Below are 20,361 nucleotides of genomic sequence, written 5' to 3'. Positions count from 1 at the left end.
GGAGCCTCCAGAAACGCCCACCGCTCTCTCGACACCTTGATGGAGCCCCCAAAGCCCATTCTGGATGTCTAATCTCCGGAGCCATGAAAGGTCTTCATTGCATGAAACCACTAAGTTCGTGGTAATGGTTATGACAACCAAAGGAGATTCATACACCTTATCACCTTATCTCAGGGCCGGTGTTTGGAGGAACCCGCCCCCAAGACCCAGAATTTCACTCATTATGGTGTCTCCACCATGCCTGGCTTCCCACGGGGGGAGCTTTTCTACACATTTTACTTATGTCATCAGAAAAATGTTCTTTTTCCTAGAAAAGTAAGCAACATGGTTGGACTGTGGGGTGAAGGACACCAGCTGAATGGTACTGGGGGCCTGGCGTCCATCACTGAGCAAAGCAAAGATTTCTACCCTCTCAGAGCTTCTGTTCTAGCCTTTCTGGTTGGGGAGGCATTAAGGAAAACACCGAAGAAATAAGTAGGTTATGTAGCACATCGGAGGCAAGATGTGCAAAGGGATTAAAGTAAAAGTACAACAGAGGAGGGAGATGGGGAGGGCCGGGTTCGGGCTAAGACACTGCTCGCGTGTTTAAGTACCGTGTTCAGTGTCCATTTCATCTAATTTAATCATCGTTTCTTTCTCACTTACTCCGTGTCAGGGTCTAAGGACTTTACAAATATTAAGTCATTTCATCCTCATTGTAACCCTGTGAGCAAATGCCAATAGTAACCCCATTTTACAGATGACAGAACTGAGGTTCTGCAGCTAGCAAGGAGCAGAAAAGGGACTTGAGCCCAGGCCGTGTGGCTCCCATCTGTGCTCTCAGCCCTGCACAGTGCTGCTGTTCGAGGACAGACTTTAAGGCAGTAAAGGAGTCTCTGTAAGAAAAGCATCCCAGGCAACAGAAGCAGCCCTGTACAAAGGCCCTGAGGCAGGACGGGGCCTGGGACTTTGGGCCATGCTGGCAAGGCAGCCAGTGTGGCCAGAAGGGATGAACAGGCGGTGATGGTCCCTCGGGCCACATACACGGGGCCTTGGAGCAGGGAGACCAGCCAGGGACAATGCTGGCTCGGCCAGGGGTGGACCACAGAAGCCATGGAGAGGAATGGTGGTGGGACTCTGGCAAAGGTGAAGTAGAGCCAAGAGAATTTTCTGACACGGGAGATGTGGGACGTAGGAGAGAGAAAAGGGTCCGTGACGCCCCAGAAGAAAGGCCCCCCTCTCTGCCACAAAGCAGGGAGTGTTGGCTTCTTTTCCAACAAGTATGCAGATAAAATTCCACGGAACAAGTTGGAATCACAGTAAGTCTGCTACCAAGGTGTTATGTCCAAGGGGGAAGGGTTCTTAGAAGAGCCTTCTAAGAAGGCTCTAAGAGGTGGAAATTAGCTTGGTGCTTTCTGGACCCCCTCATCCGCGGGCCTCTGTACCAGGGGTGGGGAGTGTCAGAGCCCCGGGAGGGCTCAGGGTCGACACCCAAACTGGCGCCCTCCAAGTCAGCCTCAGAAATGGGAAGCAATCGCTTCCTAACTGCTCCCCACCCCCACCCCCGGTTGGGAGGTGAGCACGTGGTACCATAGGACACCAACCTCAACCCAGCTGCCACTGCTGGGCCCCATCTGGCTTCTGCCCGTGAACCGTCCACATGACGGAATGTGAATGGCTCCAGCTGTCAAGCCTCTCGTTGCCATTGCCAGGAAGCGGGACAGGAGTTGTCAGTGCACTCTAATGGGTTACCCAGGAACCGTCAGGCGTCCTAGTTCTTCGCAAGGGGGCGGGAATGGAGAGCCATCTTCTGAACAGAGCTCCAACAGAAGAGACTCCTCGTGCCAGAGATGCTTAAAACTCTCCTCCTATCACCACCGAGCTCCAAGGATTCCGACTGTGGCAGAGAAAACATAGCCAGGCAAGCCGGTCCAGAATACGACAAAAATAGAAGGCTCAGGGTAGAGAGACAGAGAGCTGTAGGGTCTCACTGTCACGGCCAATGTTCGCAGAACATACGGCGGGGAGGCCAAGCCTGTCAAGGAAATGAATCCCTGAAGGAAAGCAAGACGCGCCGATCAGACACTCCTTGGGCGCACCAAGGAAACAGGCACTTGGGAACAACGGCCTCCAGGCAGCAGCTGGCGCTGGAACCCAGCTCAGACTGTGCAGTCCAATAACCCGGGGGCTTAGGGGACACCCACCCCCGGCCAGCCCAGCGCAGCACCCCCGCCCCCGGCTGTGGCTGTAGCTCTGAGTGTACAGGGGAAACGGGTCACAGACTATCAAGTGTATGATTTCTATAGTCTCAATGTGTCCCCCCCAATTCCTATGTGAAACCTAACAACCACTGAGGTATTAGGAGGTGGGGCCCCGGGGAGGAGATTACATCATCTGGGAGGAGCCTCAGGAATGCCCTTAGAGCCCTTATAAAAGCCCCCAGAAAGCTTCCAGCCCCCTTCTGCCGTGTGGCGCACACTAGAATCAGTCTGGAATCAGAAGAGGGGGCTCCCTAGACCATGCTGGCCCCCCTGGGCTCACACTTCCGGCCCCCAGAACCATGAGCACAACACGTCTGTCATCTATGAGGCCCCCAGTCTGTGGTCCTTTGTTCCAGCCACCTGGAGGAAATAAGACAGTGTCCCCCAGCCATTGCTTTTGTCAATCCTTGAAACCCCGGCTCAAAGGGTCCCCCCTACCCATTGAGAGCCCGTCCTTCGGGTGGTCATTTCATGAATATTGGTTAAATACTTTCCCAAATATTTCAACCAAATACGTCCCAGGCACAGCGCTCGAAGGTCACGGAGCTGAGATGTTGGGCGCGGCACGGACTCTGATGGTGCTCACCCGTCAAGCCGCCCCAGGGGACCATTTTCGGCAAAACGTGAGCCCAGGTGCCCACACCGGGTGGACAAGCCCGGGGTAAGCAACTGGCTCCGGCAGACGAATCCCAGTGGGGCATGGGGCGCGCGGTCCTGGGCCGTCCCCGCCCACCTTCTCCCAGCCGGAGTCCTTCCATTCCTTCCCCACAGTCAGGGCTGGAGGAGCCCTTTTGTCACCTTGATCTCTTCCCTGTGTCCGCTGCTGAGGATCGTGTGTGTTTGAGCAAGGGAGGGCATCCTGAAAGCTTTTTGTTTACCGGTCCATCCGCGAACAAATACCTATATATGGTTTCCTTTGTGCCAGGCCTGTGCTAAGCGCTGGCCTATAATAGGCTCTCAATAAATATTTGTGGGCCTTCGGGGATCTCAACCTTGTGAGCCTACCTGGGCGGAAAGCCAGCTCCCATCTCAGCATTCCCAGACATCTTCGCCTGGAGCGGGCACGCTGGGAGAGAACGCAGTGGCCAGGACAGAGGGGGATGGGACCCAGGAGATGGCACCTGGAGGTGGGACCCATTTCTGCCTGGTGCCCCCACACACCGGCCGTCTGCCAGGCCCGCTGTGACAAAGCTGTCCTATCCCGTCAGCTTCCCATTCCTCCAGGAAAAGCACTCTAGACCAAGGGCTTTGGTAAATACAACCCCCTATCGCCGGGCTTCCCCCCTGGACCTGATTCCTGCTCTCCAACGCTCGGACCTGTCTGCTGAGGTGAACTTGATCTGCATTTGTGACGGGCCTGTCACATGGGCTCCCAGCCTCCTATGTCAGAGCTGATGCATCGCGTCTTCCCAGACAGGTGCCCACATCTGGGCAGACCTGTGTACACGCAGTCACGCTCGGTTATAAATATCTATAGAGTCCAATACCAAATAATTGTGGCCCATATTTCACCCTGCCTGTTGAACACATTGCAAGGAAGGAATTGATCCCTGCTGTTTCATTTATTAGATGGTGTAATACCACAAAAATCGTTTCCACAATATCCCAAACTAAATCATTTATTCTTGACAAAAATCCAATAAAGAGCTCAATCCTTCTCCATAGGCAGATAAAGCACAGATTAATGGGGCTGCCTAGATCAAAAAATGCTGGGAAAATGAAAGTAAGATAGAGAGAGAAGGCCCCTTCCTCCTCCTCACTTCCCCAAGGCTGCCTGGGCTCAGGGTTTTATTACAAAAAGCCGCCTAAGTATTACAGGCTAATCCGTAAATCCCAGCCTAGTAAAATATGTGACGGATTTGTAAATTGTGCCCTTTACAAATCTGATTGAACTTTTTTTTTCTTTTCTTTTCTTTTTTTTTCTTTTGCTAGGAGTTAGGCCTTTTTCCTCCTTCTCTTCTCCTCACCTTTCTCTTCTCCGGGTCTCCGTGCACTCAGTTCCCTCCACCACCCCTGTCTGACCCGACTTAGGGAAGGTGGAGGTTGTTGGGGTCCAAGAGTCTGAGAAAACCATCAGCGTCTTTTGGGCCACTGTCTACAGGGAAATCAGATTCAGGTGGGGTCAAGGTCAGCGCCAGGCATGGAGGTTATCACGGGCTTGGGGAGCAGCAGGGGTAGGGATAGGCATCATTTCCAGGGAAGAAAGAGGGGGATCAAGCTGGTGATCCTTGGAGCCACAGACGAGCTGGCTGGAGGAACTCCTGCCAGGGGATCTTCCTGTGTCCGTGAACTTGGAAAAGCCCATGGCAGATGGGTCTCCAAGGCCCATCGAGGGGACCCGTCCCACGCACTCCTCTCTGTGCACCACCTCTAGGGGGCGCCACCTATCAGCTAACTAAGGGGACTCTCAGACACAGGTCTTTCAGTGCAAAATCCAAACCAGCCCCTGGCCAACTGGGTAGAGCTACTTGTCCAGCTTCCTCTGCCCATAAGTTCTGATCCATCTGCACCGTGAGAAGCGCTAAACAGCTCAGGCCAGCTCCTCACTCCTTTTCCAGGATCCCTGTGTGAAATCACAGAGACAGCGCAAGAGACGCTCGCCGCACAAGTATCTGGCACGGAGGAAGCCCTCAGCTCTGTCACCGTCAGTGTGGCCGTCAGTGTGAGCACGTCTCCGTGAGAAGAGTATGAGAGTGAAGAAAGACAGTCCAGGAAGCCGGAGAAGCGACACCCTTCCCTCCCCCACTCACAGCAAACGCAGCCCCTGGGCCTGTGCAGTCTGAGCCCCGGCTGAGCCCAGATGTGTCTTGAAAGGAGCCGCTAACGCAAGCAGCTGGGGAGCAGATAATGGGCTGGGGACCAGGTCTCTGCCTGGCACGGTGCCTTGCCTAGTTTTGATCCTGTGAGACCACACCCCAGCACCCCAGGAAAATGACTGTTTCCTCTCCCTAAAGATTTCCAAAGGTAGAGGAAAGAGGGGGTTGGGATGGTTGCCCCGGCGCCTCCCGCCAACACTCCCCCCACTCAGGTCTGCTCCGCCTGGAAACAGGGCTGGACAGGAACTTGGAGAGGGGGAGGTTGGGGGAGGGGCGCGGCAGTCTGGGATGGCTTTGTGCAGGTTCGGGAAGGACAGGAGGAGACAGAAAGGAAACCAAAGCCCTGCTGCCGCCCCTCACCATCCCCCCCCCCACCCCGCCCTTCCATCCCTGCAGATTTCCATTACTGTCCCTGGATGCAGTTGTCCCTACAGGTGCAGACGGATGACCAAGAGGAAGTTCTTTCTGCTGCTCCACAGCCATCCTTTCAAAGAAGGATGCCCTTGGAGCCAGGGGTGGAAGGCAGCTCCCAGCTCCTGGCCTCTGCTCTTCGGTGCCTTTACTAGGTGGCAGGAGCATAAAGACATCAATGCCACCGTATCTTGTTTGGGTCCCAGGATGGACCTCCTGCCGTTCTCAGGGTGCGTGTGAGAACACAGAGCTGGGGGCGGGGGGGAATGAGGTTCGGCTCAGAGGAGGTGACGGCCTCTTGGTGGGTCCCATGAGAAGCAAGGAAAATCCAAGCTCTTTGAGGAACCGAAAAGAAGAACCGGGCCTGCAAGGAGGCGGGCCGTTCCGGCAGCTGGAGGACAACTTTTGGATAAGACCCCCGCTTTCCAAGAACATTTTAGAAAAAACAGGGGTCCCATCTGCTGGGCTTCCAAAAGCAGGAGGGTGGACCACGTGACCTCGGCCGTTTCCCACAGAGCCCAGAGGCCACCCTTTGTCCCTGGGAACAGCCAGCCTCTGCCTCCCCACTTCCCTCATTAACCTTTATTCCTCCTGCTCCTGCTGAGGTCTAATCCTATCTCCTGCATTCCAGGCATTCAGCCTGGCAACCCCGGAGAGCCACTCAGCTGTCCCCTTCCCAGGCCCCAGCTCAGCAGGCATCGCTCAGAGAATGGTGACCCGCCAGCAGCCGCTTGGGGAAGGGGGGGTCCCAGGGAGCGGGGAGCGGTGCTCCTGACCTTTTGGTTCTTGGCATCAGGATGCAAAGATTCAGGTTATCCTGTTGATGTGTGGTAGCACGGTGGGGAGGAATGGGAATGATGGGGCAGGAGGGGCAGGGTGGCTCCCTAGAGTGTGTGAGTGCGGGTGTAGCGGGGGCAGGGCCCGCTGTCCTTGGAAAGCTGGAGGCGGACCCATCAGTGGAGACATTCTCTATTGTGGGCTCCAGTTTGGGCGTATTTGAACACGACTATGTGGAGATGCTTTCTTTTCTGCACTGAGGAGGGGGAATTGCCTGAAAAAAGAGGTACAGAGGTACCCTGGAAAATGGGGCCCCCCTTCAGTTGGATATGACATGACGTCTACCCTTCCATCCAGCCCTCAAAAGGCCCAAATTGTCCAGGATAGAACTGGGTGGGGAGGTCTCAGTACACAGCCCAGCCCAGGGTCTGGGTGTGGGAACCCCGTCTATCTCTCCCTGGTTCCCACTTTCAACCCCCTGCTGCCCCGTCATGGCCCACAGAATGACCACCAGATTTCCACCAGGGTGACATGGATCTGGTTACCTTGTAGAAGGTCTCAAAGGGAAGGAGGACTGTTAGCAGGCCCAAGAGACACGGGAAGCCGGGCCCCCATGCCGCCAGCACAGCGCGCGGTGTGGCCACTCTGGGCTCCAGAAGCCCCTGTCGGCCTCCCACGAGGCCTAAAGTCAAAAGCGCAGAGAGGCAGGCCCTCGGGCCTGGGGCAGCACCCGGCGTGGTGGGTGGAGGGACCCGCAGGAGCAAACCAAGCGGCGTGAGGGTGAGCATCACAGTAACCCTTTATTTATTGGGCTTCTCCGGCCCCGCCATCGCCGGCTCTGTTCAATATTTTATTCCTGTTGCACCTGCTCGGCGGCGGAGCTTCGGGCATATTTGATAAATGGATTGAAAGGTTTGTCTAGTTCTGCTGAAGCTTCTCTAAGTGCCTCTGTATCTTCCACTGAAATTCTATTTCCCACTTCCTACCGTGATTTCTCTCCCCTCGTGACTCCCCTCTCCCTGTAGGCTCGCTGCGAGCCCACCTGCTTTCTCCCGTGGGCCCCCGTTCTGGGGCACGTGCGCACCGACGCGCACGGACACAAAGCTGCACACACAGCCTGGCCCTCGCGCATTTATCTGCTCCCAGGAGCGCTCAGCACCGCACCCAAGGCTCTGGGAGGGGAATCCAGCCTCGGGATCGGGCGGCCCGACGGCAGCCAGGCCCTCGGACCCACACTCCCGTGTGCACAGAGGCAGATAGAGCGAAACCCCCGGGGGGTGCTTTCTGGGCCCCTCTGCTCCCTGAGTTCTGGATGCATGCAAGGGCTGAGCAAGGGCTGCAGAGACCCCGGCTCTCCTCCAGAGCCAGGGTGGAGACGCAGGGGCAGAGCCCGCGGAGGAGGAGCGTGGCGCCCCACGATCTCTGCCCCAGCCTTTCCACCTCCTTCCTTTCTCCTCGGCCCGCCCGGCACTGGCGGCTCCACCAGGGCAGCTGGAGACTTCGTCCCAACCACATCTGAAACAGCTCAGGAGCTGCCCCGGCTGGCCGCCAGCCTGTTCCATAAATAACTCTCTGGGCCTGGCTCCTCGCCCTCCTGGTGATGTCATTGGCCCTTGGCCCAACCGGTGAGGTCACAGGCTTCCCTTCCCTTGGCCCGCGCTCTCGGGTGGAGCACGAGACCCTCATCGCCGAGCCTGTCTGCGCCCCATCCTGCTGCCGCCCAGCCAGGCAGCTGATGCCGGTTCTCCGCCATCTGGGGACGGCTCCGCGTTGGTGCCAGACGGCAGCCTCCCTCCCTTGTCGCCCGTTACCAAACAGGATCTCAGTTCTCTGTCTCCCCACCGTTTTCTCCCCTGGTGGTGATGTAGTTTCCGGGTGACAACAAACTCCTTAGTTAGGAGGGCCGAGGGCTGTGGGGAGCCCCCTCCCAAAGCAGACGGCCCTACCCACTAGCTGTGTGACTTTAGGCAAGCTGCTTAACCTCTCTGGGCCTCTGATGTCTCATCTTTACAATGGAGCTAACAGGAGGACCTGTCCCAAGGGTTGTTCGTAGGCACACAGGGCTCATGTGTATAAAACACAGTGCGAGAAGAACCAGTCGACTCTATGACCCCATTCCCATGTGCGGGGAAGAGAGGGCATGCCTGTGTGTGTTGGGGGAGAGTGGGCTGCAGCTTTGTGTTATCTTCCAAACTTGATGGGCAGAAGCACAAGTGTTGTCCTCCCCAGGCTGGCACTGCCCGCACTCACAGGAGCTGCCACTGGCCTAGCCCTCCCTGTCTCCTAACTCTGGGACAGTGGCACCCTCGGCTCGTCCCAGAACCACCACCTTGCTACTGGGGGCGAGAAGACCACAGGTGCTGGAGGCACTTCGAATAGCTTCCGGAGGGAGTACTCCGGGGCGACCCCTCCCCTGCCTACAGTCACTTCCAACAGCAGCAAGCTGCCTCCCTCCCTCCCCAGCACTAAAGCAATCCATGCAAACCAACCCCAAAAGACACAGCTTGACCCACCAAGAAGCCCTTGGCCACTGTTTCCAGTGTTGCCCCTCTTCTCCACTCATGTAGGGTCTTCTTCATCCTTTAAAAATCTAGGTCAAAAGTCGCCTCCTCCAAGAAGCCTTCCCAGACCACTTCAATGAATGAATCACTCTGGACCAACCTATTGCTTTTCCCAAAACTCAATTAAACTATTTCTCAGAACACACCCTCATAGAAATCACTAGGTGCCAGGCTGTGTCTATTAATATAAAGCCTCAGGACAATCTTAGGAAATATTAGTCTGATTACCTGTATTTTCTATATGAAGAAACTGAGGCATGGAGAGATTAGCATGCTGCCCAGGGTGACAGAGTTTGTAGCAGAGGGAGTGGGGTCCAGTTCCCTGGCCATCCATGCCCCTTCTGCCAGGCCGACAGCCTCAGTCACAGCTGATGTAGCTCCAAGGACCGCCCCCCCCCCAAAGAAAAAGAGAGTCTTGAGGCCAGGACCCCAGTTTCTCCATCGCTGTCATCGCCGTGACATCCGGCAGGGTTCTGACACACAGTAGGTGCCCAATAAATGTGACCTAAACAAGATCAGTCTTGAGTGATTTGCCTTTAAAGCCCTCTTCCGTATGAGCTTTGAAATGGGTCTCTAACGCCCACACCTTCACTGCTCTGGGACCTTCCTTCCCTCCCTCCCCCTGCCCCCCCCCCAGCCCCCGGGGCCTTCACACCCAGTGGCTCTCCCCTGCCTCCCCAGGCTTCTCGCTGTGCCTGCTTAAAACTCTGCTCCTGTCGTGCGACCTCTGTCAGCCAGGAATTAATTCCCCAGGTTCCCACTGCATAAAAACTAAACTCTCTTTTTATGGTCTCTACACGCTTTGGCCTTTCCTTTTATTCAGGTCCCTCTGCACTTCTGGAGAATAAATAAATACCGTGTAACTTTTAGCAGCCTTGATCGGCCATAGCCCTCAGGGCTGGCTGGAAACAATCCCCCCTGCGGCCCCCTCCCCCGCCCCGGCCTCTGCTGGGTGCCTTGGGGAGGCAGAGGCATCTGGAGGCTGGGTCTCTTCCTCCTAGGCTCCCTAGGCCTTCACCAACCAGGCAGGGTTCCCTCCATGGTCCTCAGCTGCCCCTCCTGCCACAGGCTCCCTTGAGAAGCAGCTGCGGTCCTGTCCTACAGCCCCCTCCTCAAACTTGCTGGCCACTGCTAGAAGGGACCCGAGGGTGTTTCAGGTGTGGGTTAGGCCTCAGTCATCAGAGGCCGGGCCAGTGGGCACAGGGTGTGAGGCCACCCTAGGGAAATCTGTCCATCGCCCCCCAGAGCTCCTGGGGGACCTGGCCATGATGCTTATGCCTGCTGGCCTGGAGGCAGGGCCTGGAGGCCCAAGGGACATCTCCATCTGGGAAACAGAGGCGGCTCTGTTTTCCCAGTTCTCAGGGAAAGACGTGTGAAGGTCCAGTCAAAGACTCCACCGGAAGGAGGGGCATCAACAGTGCCCTCAACCCCAGATGACAAAAAAAAAAGTCACTGCTTAATTAGGGGAAAATTACCTAAATTTCAGCCACACCAGCCCCAGCCCCCCGGGGCCGTCCCACAAAAGCCTCAGAAACCCAGGTCCTCAGAGAGGAGGCGGAGAGCCCTTCGACACCCACTCCTGCTCCTGCAAGGACACCACCCACGCGATCTGGAGCCTGTTGCACGCACACTGGCACACACACACACGCACTCCGAGGCACACATCCCTCCTGACACCTTCTCAGCGGGGCTGTGCTGGCTGCTGGCAGGCTCGTGATTTAACCGGGGGCCAGGATCCAGCAGGCTCTTCTGTCCAGGGCCAGAGAGCAAATACGGCAGGCGCAGCTGAGTTCCCATATGACGTCATAAAAGCAGGTGGCAGAGCGGGCTGGGCCGGTGGGCTGGTTTGCTGACCCCCGTGGAAGGCTCATGCCCGGGCCCCGGCTGGTGCAGCTGGCTTCGGTGGTTCTTGCTGCCCTGGGGTAAGGAACGCCAAGAGCAGCCCACAGCCACCCAGGCGCGGGAGCTCCGAGTAATGACTGTGTGCAGCTGCTAGATTGGTGTCATTGCCAAGGTGGGCTTTGGGGGGGTTGGGGGGGTAGTGGTAGATGGTCCCGGTCTCAAGTCTCTGCTCTGTGATCTTGGGTCAGGCACTGAACTCCCCGAGCTCCATTTGCTCATCTCCAAATTGATAATATTAATCATTCCTTCCTCCCAAGGTCGTGGTGACAGTGAGTGGGGTGGTGCGTGTAAAGCCCTGTTCGGCCTGCGGTCAGTGCTTAGCAGGTGTCAGCCCCTAGGAGGGGTAGTAGAGTAGGTTTTGGTCTTAGTGTTTTGGCCTTTGGGGGAGTCCCTGTAGGAAGGTTTGAGGGTTTCTGTCTCCTCTTCCCCTAGACTTGTCATTATCTACCCTTCTGAGCCTGCTTCTGGGGGGTCTGTGGAGCTCTTCTGTTGGTCGAAGAGAAGCAAGCAGAGAGCCACAGGATGGGCTCCACAGGTCAGCTGCATCTCTGGCCTCCCAGCCACCCTGGAGAGAGGCCCTCCTGCCACCTCCTAAAAGCTTCGCTGGCATCACTGTCCCTTACCTGCAGTGGGTGCTGTCCTGACAAGGAAACGGCCGCCCCCCAGGCTGTCCCCAGGGGGCGCTGGAGAGCAAGCACCTGGGCCCCGGCTTCTCACCACACCCACATCCTCCTGCCCTCCCGTTACTTCTCTCCCCTCTTCCTAAGCTGCTTCCTGCCCTCCAAGTCTCCTCTAGACAGGGACACCCAGCCAGAGCCATTCCCCGTTGCCTCTGGGACCCCAACAGCCTTCTATGTAGTCGTCGTGTGCTGGAGAGAAAGCTCAGTCCGAAAGGAGCCGTCAGTGAAATGTCAATGGGCTTTAGAGCCCTGATGTCCCGGCTAATGCGGGTACCGGGAGAGACAGCGTGTGCCCGTGCGAGGGATGCCTGGCGCAGAGGGGACAATCTAGGGCACAGGGAGAGGAGGCAAACCCTAATGGTGACAACGAGCAAGAGGGTCCTGGGGTCAGTTTGAAAGCAAGAGCAATTCGGGACCTGGGATCCTGGGGGATAGAGAGCGGGTGGGGACAAGCGCTCAGGAATAAGGGGGTCAGGGGACAGAGATCTTGCAGATGACCCCAGAGAAGCCACAGCGCGGCACCAGGGATGTTTCTGGGAAAATGGTGTCAGCTAGGAATACCAGGGTGGGGGTCAAGACAGGTGGGGGGGTCTCTGGCACAGAGTGGCGCTCCTGCATCTTACTGGCTGGAGGACAGATACACGGACACCTGTCCGCTAGTGAGCACCCCCCATTCCCGCTGTGAGCTGAAGGACGTGTCTTTAAACTGTACGTGGGTGTAGAACCCAGATCCCAGCTTCCCTTCAATCGCAATAAAATATCTTGTGCACCTTGAATAAACCGCTGAGTGGGTCAGCCTGGCAAGAGTGTAGGAGGGAGCAGGACTCAGCTCCGGGGATGTGGCCTTGGCCATAGCGGGAGCAAGTACCATTGAACTGGTGAAGATGTCTTTCAGGTTCCCTTAGCTGATAACTCCTGGCCACATCTGCCTGGGGTCTGTTCGCTCACCGACCGCCCCCAGCAGTCCCTTTGCCTGCTCCTGGGCTCCTCCAAAGCAAATGAAAGCCTGCGGCTCTGCCCTGACCAGATTCTCCACCCTTCCCAGAAAACTCCTCCCTCCTGCTGGGCCTTTGGGGGTCTGGGGACTGGGTCTGAGTAGGGCCATGTTACCGTGGCTCCGGTCATGGATCAAGGCTGTCCATATTGATGCTCGGAGGCCCAGGCTTCCAATCAGAGGCCAGCGACAGGGCGCTGTATGAGGGCTGGCGGGCTCCTCCCCGCCCATGGTGACTCTGATTTCCTCCACCTGTGCTATTTCGAGGCCCAAGCTGCTGGACTCACTGCCCTTGCGGACTCCTGACCTTCAAATCCAGGCCCATCTGCGGCTGCAGCTGCCTCCCATACCTGAAGCCTCACTAAAGGCAGGGAAACCCCAATATCTGGCTTCTGGCCTCGTTCCTGGAAACCTAAGCCTTGCTTCCTCCGCCATCCCCGGTCTCTGGCCCTGAACTTCCTTTTGCCTCTGTCCGTCACCTGTTGCTTCGGCAAATCCAAAATCCTCTCCCAGTTCTGCTGTCCGCTCCCCACAGCTGCGCCCTGCACGTCCTCCCCACCACGTGGTCTGCCTGCCCCCCCGAGGGGTCGCTCAAGCCCATCCCCTCATCACCTTTGGTTTTATTGCCCTTGCCTCCCAGCTGGTCTCCTTTCTCTAACGAAGCAGTTCTCAAAGCGTGGTCCCCGGACCAACATCCTCAGCAGCACCCGGAGGGATGAGGGTCATTAGGCCTGCAAATTCTCCAAACCTGCTGAATGACAGACTCCAGGAGTTGCAACAACCCCCCCAGGGGATTCTGAGGCACTCAGGATTGGGAACCGCTGTGCCCAGCATATCCTCCCTGTAGCTTCCAGAACATTCTTTCTAAAACCCAGGCCAAGACCTCACATTCTCCTGCTCAGCAACAGCAGATGACTCTCTCGTGCCTTCAGAATTAATTTTCAATTATCTTCTTAAGCACGGTGTTTGAGGCCCTTCGCCATCTGGCTCAAACCCCCCTTTCCAGCCTCCCCGTGCCCCGCCCCCGCCACCCATCGGAGCCCAGTCCTTATAGCATCAGGCACCCGTTTGACAACTGACGGTCCAGTTCCAATGCTGCCCCAGGAAGCACTGCTCCCCGCCAATCCTCCTGGGACCTTCGGCCCCACCCTCAATCCCCACCTAGTACATGGCTCTCTCCTGACCACTGTCCTAACGTACCATACATCCCCGGGGGGAGCATTAATCTTCCCCAACCACAGCAAGCTTCTGGAAGCAGGGATAATGGTCTTTCTCTGCCAAGCACTGGTCTCTGTGCTTCCTCTGCCATGCACAACGGTCACCAACACATACCTTTGGATGACAGGAACGAATCTAACTTTGCTAGTGTCTTCCAGACCCCCTTACCACCAGTCCTCCTCCGATCCCACCCACCTGACCACCTTGATCCAGTGCCCACTTGCCTGGACAGTTAGGGCCTCCTGGGGTCTCTCTGATCCCTCCTATACTCCTGTGGGTCCATCTGTGCCAGGCCACTTCTGGCCCCGTCACCCGGCAGCCTAACTGGATGTAGGGAACGAAGGAGAGACCCTTCCCAGGTCAGCAGTGGGCTGGTGCAAGTCTTTCCCTGTGGCAGGGGTGGGGTGTGGCAGTGATCAGTCAGTCCCAACCGCAGGAAAGTCATGACTACCCCAACCAGCAGCCCAGCCTCCTGAGGATGGGAGGGTAGGGTCTGGGGTGGTGCTTATTTTCTTAATTTTGCCTGTGTGTGGGGGTGGGGGGGTGGGGTTCCGCACTAGATTTAACTTCCTAAATACGTCTGCTTACAGAAATATTAAAGTATATTGGTATTCCCTATGTGCAAGGCAACTGGCACAATGACCAGGCAGGCCAGCGGTGGGGCGGGCCAGAGGCTGGCTGGGGGGCTGAAACACCCCAAAATTAAGCCTCTGCCTCAACCGGCGAAATGAGCAATCCCCAGGTAGGTAATCAGGAGGTGTGGTCATTTTTCAGTGGGGCCTTAGCGATCTAATTACCTGCTGGGGGATATTGTCGACCTGCCAACAAACTCTCCCTTCAGGTGTGTTTAGCGAATAGATGCAGCCAAGTCGCACGGTGGGGCTTGTGGGGGTGGTTCAGGCCGCACTGAGGAGCCCCCATACTTCCCATGGCTGGGAAATCACAGGGGTACCTCGTTCTCCTGGCTGCTCTTCAGGACCTGGCCCAGACACCCCCTCCGAACCTCCAGCCCTGAAGCCCTTCCCAAGAGAGCCACGGTCTGGCCCTCCCACCCACCAGGGCCTCCTGGTCCTTCACACTCCAACTTCGCAGGCCCCCCGGGGAAGGAAATGTGCTGTCCTCTGTCCGGGACCTCCCGCAGTCCCTTCTGCCCGTTAGACTCCAGTCCTGATGACGCTTCTGCGATGAGGCGGGAGAGGCCAGCCCAGTCCTCCCTCCCTGAACTTGGCACTCAGGTCGCCTAGCAACCTTGACAGGTGGCCAGCCCAGCCAATCACCTGCGGCTGCGGACACCCACCTGCTTCCCGGGGCTGGAGGCAGCTTGGAAACCAGCTCCCCGCCTCCCCTGCCCCACCCCTGCCCCCATGACAGGACACGCCCCCCCACCCCCTCCCACCAAGGCTCCCAAGGAAGCAGGCACCGTGACCGGTGTTTCTCACCTCACCCTCTGCTCCCTACCCAAGGCCCATTCTGCGGTTTAATCTGTGACATTTAACATAAATAGTTTTCTATTCCCAGCTGACCTTTAATGGCTTTTCTCCTCAGCTGCGGTTCCTGGCAGCCGAGCCCCAGCAGCTGTCCGCTGCCTCAGTCTACTGCTGAGCAATGCCCAACGAGGCCCAGCGGTTCTCACCCTGAGAAGCCAGGGCGGCCCCTGGGGATGTCTGCCCAGACCTGAGCCTGCCACTCTCCGCCCGGAAATACCATTACGTGTTTCAATTAGAATTAGTGGGGAAGTCAGTTATTAAGTGGTCTGCTGTCATGGAAATGGAGACGTTCCGCGTTTGCTGGGGCCAGACCGTTCTGGCCTCCCTCGGAGGTCCCCATCCCTCCCCGATACTCAGTCACACGTGGAGCAGGACAAAAATGAGAGGCAGGAGCCCAGACGCTGTTCCTGGGAGGTGCCCTTAGCCAACCCTCCAGCCGAAACCACAGGTCTTCTCCCCCCGCCATTGCTAAGTTGCCAAGGCCGGTCACCAAGCCCCTCCTGACACCTTTCCTCCCACTCGCAAAGTGCTACCATCACAGAAAGGACTTTACAGGTGACCTCCTATAGAGGTCCGTGTGCGGGCAAAGGTCTCGCAGCTTCTGAGGGTGTGGAGAGATGCCAAAAGACCCCCAGGCTGAAATACGGTGGAGCCCAGCTCTGGTCCCATCCTCACAGTGAACTTGGGCGTGCTGCTGGACCTCTGAGTGACCCCGCCCTCCCCAAGGGAGGGAAGTTAGGGTCAGGAGTTTCTGATATGGCCCTGCCGAAGTGTGTCTGCAGGGCAAGGCATGCCCTGATTGGGGTGATGGTCTGCTGTGAAATGAATTATGTCCCTCCAGATTCATGCTGAAGCCCTACCGTCCCCCCCCATGTGAAGGTATTTGGAGATGGGGTCTTAGAAGGTAACTTGGTTAGATGAGGTCATGAGGGTTCCCCATGATGGGATCAGGGCCTTTCTGAGAAAAGCTACCAGAACTCTCTCTGCATCCCTCCCCTATGGCTGCACAAAGAGGTCACGTGAGCATGTGGCAAGACCGTGGCAGCCTACAGACCCAAAAGAGGCCTCAGAATAAAACCCACCTGCCAGCACCTAGTTCTGGGACTGCCAGCTTCCAGACCAGGCGAAGTCGATGTGTGTCGGCTGAGGCCCCGGTGTGGCGTCTTTGCCTGAGCTAAGGCGGGGCCCCTCGGCAGAAATTCTCCACATCAGGCAGGCATGTGTATGGGTCTGGAGGGGGCCCTGGTCAGTCTTCTCTTTGCTGGGGGAGCGGGGAGCACTCTCAGAGATGTCTCATGTCCCTGCCTCCCAGCCAGCTCCTCCTGCCCCTTCCCCCAGGCCATTGCAGCCTCCTGGCAGCCCACGGTCTGAGCTCAGAGTCCTGGTGGCAGCCTGTACCGGCCTGTGGCGCAAGATAAGCCCTGGGGGCACGGAACCTCAGCATCCTTGTCTGGTAGCATCTGCCCAGGGTTAATGAGCTAATGCAGGAGAAGTACTCCACTCCGGGCGCGCAAGGTGTGCGTGCTCAGCGACCGGCCGTCCTCTCCCTGTGCTTGAAGATCACGGGGGAGGCGGAGAGAGAAAAAGCCTTCAGTGGCTCTCTTTTTCTTGGGATCTGCTGGGTAATTAGGAGGAAGGAAAACAGGAGGCCTGAAGTGACAGAACGAAGTGAACAAGGTAGGACGAAAAACTGGAACGGAAGCAAATGATTGGAGGAGGGGGGAGACAGAGAGACAGGAAGACAGGGAGACAGAGAGACACAGACCGAGAGACAGAGGAAGAGTCAGGGAGACAGAGACAGAGAGAGAGACAGAGAGACAGAGACGGGGCAGGGAGACAGAGAGACAGAGAGATAGAGACAGAGACAGGGACACAGGGAGACAGGAAGACAGAAAGACACAGACAGGCAGACAGGGAGACGAGAGACGGGAGGGCAGAGAGACAGGGGCAGGGAGACAGAGACAGGCGGCAGAAGAGAGCAGAGAAAGTCTCCTGACCAGGGGGGACTGTGCATGGAGGGGTGGGAGGTGGGTGGGAAGCAGGTGCAGGGAGAGGGGCTGGATTTTCGTCGGCTCAGCTGTGCCAGCAGAAAGGCACATGAGCGGGGAGTGGGGGTGGCGGGGCCCCGAGACTGGGCCGAAGACGCAGGCTGACTGGCCGCTGGGCACAGGCAGCGGCAGGCGTGTGGCCCGCACAATATGGGCTTCCTAACCACTAGCTTGTACCACAATCGTCCTCACGCAGGGGCTCTGGTTCTTGGGGGAGGGGCCACCTGGTTTGATTCCTTTAATCTCTGGACGCGGCCTGTCGCCTAGGAGTATGTAATTAGGACGTACTGTTCCTTCCCAGCAGCCAAGCTGCTCGCGCCGAGCAAGATGAGAGCTGGGGCTGCCCGGGCACAGGCAGGGCTGGGCTCTTCATTGGTTTAGTTGCTTCTCTTAGTCTGTCCTCATTTCTAGGGGTGGAAGTATTGCCCGGTCCTATGGGGACTGCCTCTCTCAGCAGGCAATAGGACCTGTCCTTGGGAGCTTGCAAGGGACTGGGAACCCTGGTAGGGTGGCAGGTGACAGCTTCAGCGGCCTGAGCTACAGCTGGAGAACCATCCACCTGCCCATGGCTTCCGGGCAGGCTGTTCCTCTTCAGAGACCTTTTGAACAGGTCATCCCTGGGCACAATGACCCGGCCACTCCCAAGTCTGAACCCCCCTCCCAAGCCCCTGACCGCCGGCTGCGAAGGGGCAGCTCCAGGGACCTACCCCCGCCCCAGAGCAGTAGCAATGATGCTCTACTTCTGGGTAGGAGAGGCATAGGTCAGCCTCCCGTGTTCCACGCTGGGCCAGACAAAGGGACAAGAGATTTGTCTGGAAAGGGACAAGAGATCTGAGAACAGGCTTGGAGGAGAATGTCTCCAGAGAGGAACCGGTTGTTCTTTTTAACCATAAATGACGTGGAAATCAGTGATCATCACTTGCTGCGTGGCCCGCACGCCGGGTGCACATATTACAGCAGCCCAGGTACCCAGAATCAGCTGCTCCCCTTTTTCTCCCTGGGGCCCCAACTGCCCTTCCCTGGGCGGGAATCTTCCCCCCAGCCCAGCGGTGACTGGAAGGTCCTTGGATGACGGTGGTGCATTTGCCCCTCCTCCCCGGCCAGCGCCACGCAGCCCCCGCTGAGATAAAGGCTGGAGAGGGGTCTAACCACCCCACCCCTGGAGTAGTAGGGCTCCCTGTGAAAGTGCGGAGTCCGTCAGAGCAGGGAGAGGGGACAGTTGAGGGAGAAGGCCCCATCCAGGGAGCCCTTGAGCATACCTGGATTCCCACATTCCTCTGTAGGCTCAGGCAGCGACGGCATGGCCCGGAGGACACGACACCGTGTCCCGGGTCTGCAGGATCCAGAGGGGCTGCCTGGTCTCGTGATAATCAGTGTGAGCTCCAGAGTCTGCAACCTGGTTCGAGCCCCAGCCACGCGAGCTGGGACACACCTCTTACTCTTCCGTACCTGACTTTCTCCTCTGAGTGACGGGCGATAAGAGAACACTGGAATCATCCAGAGGGTCTCAAGGAAAACGGGAAAAGAGCGTTAATGCACGAGCTTGGCACACGGGGTGATCTCCGCAGCGTGAACTGTAGGGCTCCTTCAGCATCTTCCCATCAAATCCTTGAGCCCCAGGCGGGACGAGAGCCCAGGCAGGTTTAAGATCCTAAGTCGTTTGATTAAAAAGTGCCTTCCAGGTCTTAAGGCCCGACCTGTTCCAGAACCTCCACGTCAGTCTCCCCCCCACTCTCCCACCCCCCCATCCCATTTTGCATTGTTCAGCAGCATCCCTGGAAAGACTTGGCCACCTAAGTCTGAGCAAGACCAGGAAACCCCCGTCTTCTCCCACCTCCAGGTAGCAGCTCTGGGCATTCTGGAAACTGGCCATGATCCTTTCTGGATCCCCTTACTCAAGGTGTGGTCTGCGGACCTGTGACATCCGTTTCACCTAGGAGCTTGTTAGGGACATGAGGTGTCGAGCCCCACCAGACCTGCTGAGTCACAACCTGTGTTCGGGTCAGAGGCCGGGTATCCGTGAACATGGAATTTGAGAAGCATTGCCCTACTTCATCTGGGAGACCCCATGGCTCTCGCCACTGTGTCAGGTATCAGCGACATGTCACGAGGAAAGGGGGAGCTACCTGCAGGGGAAAGGATTAAAAATAATGGTCACCGTATCAACATCTGCAAAAAAAAAAAAAAAATCCATTAAAAAAAAAAAAAGAAATTAAAGCTGATTCAGGGTTGTCTTTATTCTGATGTCACCGCCAGGTACTTGCGCTCTGGTTTGCTTTCCTGGGTGAGAGAGTTAGAGTGGTGACCTGCACATCCCCCTGAGATGCCCACAGAAATGTGTCCTGTGCGGGAACCCGTTCATGAGGTGTCCTTCGGGGAGAAGGGAGGGCAAAACCATGGATTTAAGCCAGCCTCCCTGTGCAAAGCAGGATTCCTACTCCCCCAGATTCCCAACTGGTGGTGGATCAGATGGTGAGCCCAAGGCAGGCTTGTCATCACCGGACGGCCCTCATTCTTGGAAAGTTCTTGTTCACTTTCCTCTGAAACATGGCCCCCCTTAAATCCTACACACGGACCCTCATTCGGTCCCCGACACCACACAAAATTAGCCAAAGTCCTCACTTATACGATGTCTGTATTTGCTTCTTGTGGCTGCCCTCCAACGAACTGCCACCTGCAGAAATGTGTCCTCTCATCCTTGTGGAGGTCACAAGTCCACAAGTCAAGGTGTCAGCTGGGCTGCACTCTCTTGCTCTCTTGGGGAGAGCCATCTGGGGTTACTATGGTAGAACACCGCACCCTGGAGGGAAATACGACACCCGCTGATTTCCCCACCGTCCTGGAGGCTGCGGGTCTAAGATCTGGGTGTGGAGAGACCTGGCATCTGGTGAGGGCCCGCTCTGGGATTTCAGAAGACTGTCCTGGGGCTGTGGCCTCGAACATCCGAAAGAGGGTAGCCAAGAAGCAAGTGCTGGTGCCTCTTATTAGAGCGTAAATCCCATTCATGGAGAGTCCACTCTTGTGACCCAGTCACATCCCCCAGGGCCACCTCCTCCTACCATCACACTGGGGGTTAGGATCTCAACATATGAATGGGGGAGGGGCACAAACTTTCAGTCTCTGACTCCTTCCTGCCTCTTCCAGCTTCTGGACCCTCCAGTCCCTGCTCCGTCTTCACGGGGCCTCCTCTGTGGGTCTGAGTCTCAGATCTCTCTCTTCATCTCTCT

This window comes from Mustela nivalis, assembly GCF_964662115.1.
Source record: "Mustela nivalis genome assembly, chromosome: 17".
Taxonomy (NCBI): domain Eukaryota; kingdom Metazoa; phylum Chordata; class Mammalia; order Carnivora; family Mustelidae; genus Mustela; species Mustela nivalis.
This window is presented reverse-complemented; position numbering follows the sequence as displayed.